The sequence below is a fragment of the Theobroma cacao genome, chromosome 10 (genome assembly GCF_053813885.1).
Source record: "Theobroma cacao isolate CCN51 chromosome 10, ASM5381388v1, whole genome shotgun sequence".
Lineage (NCBI taxonomy): Eukaryota > Viridiplantae > Streptophyta > Magnoliopsida > Malvales > Malvaceae > Theobroma > Theobroma cacao.
In genome coordinates this window covers 6,322,022-6,324,970 of record NC_142648.1, presented here as the reverse complement: position 1 = coordinate 6,324,970, position 2,949 = coordinate 6,322,022, and the positions used below count along the sequence as shown (strand labels likewise).

The window sequence follows — 2,949 nt, the reverse complement described above, 5'->3', positions numbered from 1 at the left end:
AAAATGAGGAATGATATCACATCATTCATTTAGTAAGATTTTGAATCATTGTATGCAGCTTGGGAAAGATACAAAAAATTACTTTGGCGTTGTCCTTATCATGGTCTTCCAAAGTGGCCTTAGGTGCAAACTTTCTACAATGGTTTAAGCAGGCAAGTTCGAACCACCATTGATGCTGTTGTGGGAGGAGCTTTAATGGCTAAATCAATTGATAAAGCATAGATTTGTTGGAGGAAATGGCTGCAAACAACTCCCAATGGCCAACAAAGCAAGCAATACATAGGAGAGTAGTTGGAATTCATAATGTAAATGATTTCTAGACCTTATCTGCATAAGTAACAACTCTAACTAAGACTCTTCAATCTTTTGGTACTAACTTTGTCCAAACTCCTTTTGTAGCTTGTGAATATTATAGAGATAACCATGCAAGCCGTCAATATCCAAGCTTAACAGAAACAGTGAAATATATGGGGAATAAACAATAAAACAACCTTTACTCCAACATGTACAACCCAGGGTAGAGGAAAAATCCAAAATTTTCTTGGGCTAATAATCAAAGGTCTTCCTCAACTTCAAGGTCAAATGCACTTTTGGGATTCCAAAAGCAAGCCAGTGCACCTATCTAAAAAAAGAAGCCAATTGAGGAAGATTTGCTACGACAGTACACGACACAGAATGATAGCATCATACAAAGTCAAACAGCTCTCATTCAGAGTTAAACAACCTCACTTAGAAAGCTTGAGACTCAGGTTGGTCAACTTGCCAATTTATTAAACAAATGACCTTAAGGAACACTGCCTAACTATGCAAAGGTGAATTTAAGAAGAGAAGGTGAAAAGCAAGTTATGGCAATCACCTTGAGGAGTGAAAAAGAGTAAAAAAGAAGCCTTCATAACCATTTTGAACAAAATTCTCTATTTTTCACCTCTAAATTACCCAACCCTAGTCCTTCATTCTCTTTATACTCACAAACAGTCTCCCATCGTACATAATGAACTCTTGAATTTTTCTTGTTGCCAGTACATAGAAATCTCCTTTAAATTTTTTCCAACTCAATTTGGACACCTCTAAGCATTTGAAATTAAAACATATAATAAATAAGAAGACTATTTATTACAAACAGTATCAAAGTAAACACCTCTGCCACTAGTCTCCAAATTTTCAAAGAACTATGAGAAACACCCAAAGGAAGTCCTAAATATGTAGAAGGGAGAGAACCAACTTTGCAATTAATACAAGCTGCCCATCTTTCAAGAGTATCATGATCAACTCCCAATCCAAATAAACTACTCTTATTGAAGTTTTCTTCAATCCTGAAACAATCTAAAAACATCTTAATATTCTTTTAATATTTAAATGATTCTCAAGATTCCTCTTGCAAAATAGCAAAGTTTCATTAGTGTATTGTAGGTGAGATAAAGAGAGATCACCTTTTCCAATATCAATGCTGTCACACAACGCTCTTCTAGTATTTGAGTTCGTCATATAACTAAATATCTGAACAATCATATTGAACAAAGAAAGTGATAAAGGATAACCTTGCCTCAAGCTATTCTTCATCTTCACTGTTTTAGTAGGAGACTTGTTAACCAAGACAACAATAGATGTCGTAGAAACACATTCCATAGTCCATCTCCTCCATTCCTCTCCAAATCCCCTTTTTGCATTGTAAAATCTAAAAAATTCGAATTGACATTATCATATGCCTTTTCAAAGTCCACGTTAAGCATCAAACCACCATCTTTCTTTTTTTATAATAGATCTACCATTTCATTAGCAACGAGAGCGTAATCTAGAATTTGCCTACCTTGAACAAATGCTAATTGACAACCACTAATCACTTCTCCAATGACTTTCTTGAGATGATTAGCCATTAGTTTGGAAATAATTTTGTATATACTTCTTACCAAACTAATAGGTCTATAATCACCCACTCTATTTGGATTACTCACCTTAAGAATTAATGTAATAAATCTTTCATTTATTCCATGCCTAAATTTCCCTAATTGGTAAAAACCAGTCACACATGACATTACATCATTTTCACAATTTTCCACTAGGATTTGAAAAAGAAAAGTTAAAAACATCAGGACCAAGAGCTTTATCCTCATCTGAATCTTTAATAACTCCCTATATTTCGTTTTCAGAGAAAGAAAACACTCAACCATCGACTTATCAGATACTTTCATAATCCCATAACATAAATCAAGTTTCAATGTTTTTCTATCAGCATAGAGTTTTTGGAAATGTTTATACACTTCCGTTTTAATGAGAATATTAATCTATTTTCTTTCAGCTACCAAAGCATGAAAGTATTTTATATTTTTGTCTCCTTCACATACCCATTTATTTATGGATTAGTGCTTCCATTTCTATTCTTCTGTTTTGTAAAATCTCCAAAGTTCACTCCTTGCACAATAGAATTCCTCAACCCCTATCTTCCTTCAGTAGCTTGCCATTCCAATTCCAATTTATGAAGATCCCTCTTTAGTGACTCAATCTTCCAAGACAAAACACCAAACATTTCTTTCTGCCATGTACAAGTAATAGGTTTAAGATTCTTCAATCCCTTCCACAGTGCAAGACCATGACTTGTTTCTCCCATAGCCTTTGACCAATTTTCTACAATCAATTTGTGAAAGCTTTCTTCATCCATCCAGTAGTTGAAAGCTTCAAATGGCTTTGGTCCTCAATTGAAATCTCAACCTCCAACACCACAAGATTGTGATTCGAAAGGGAACATGGTAAACGTAATTGTATCATGTCAGAACAATAATTTAGCCACTCACTATCAATTAAAATTCTATTTAGTAGTGAGAAAGTAGCCTCTTTTTTCTTACTGCTCTACATAAATTGCCCTCAATAATGGTAACTCCTCCAAAGCCACATCTTGGATGAAATTTGCAAACAAAGAATCTGATCATGAAAACTCAGATTTCCTCATATGTT

At 34.2% G+C, this 2,949-nt stretch overlaps 1 non-coding gene across 1 annotated transcript; it reads right to left on the bottom strand.

Annotated features, from left to right (window-relative positions):
* On the bottom strand, window positions 1-107 carry LOC148760311 (small nucleolar RNA R71). Its single transcript, XR_016023261.1, has one exon. It is a non-coding gene; the product is annotated as a small nucleolar RNA R71 (small nucleolar RNA).
* Window positions 108-2,949: the final 2,842 nt, after the last annotated feature.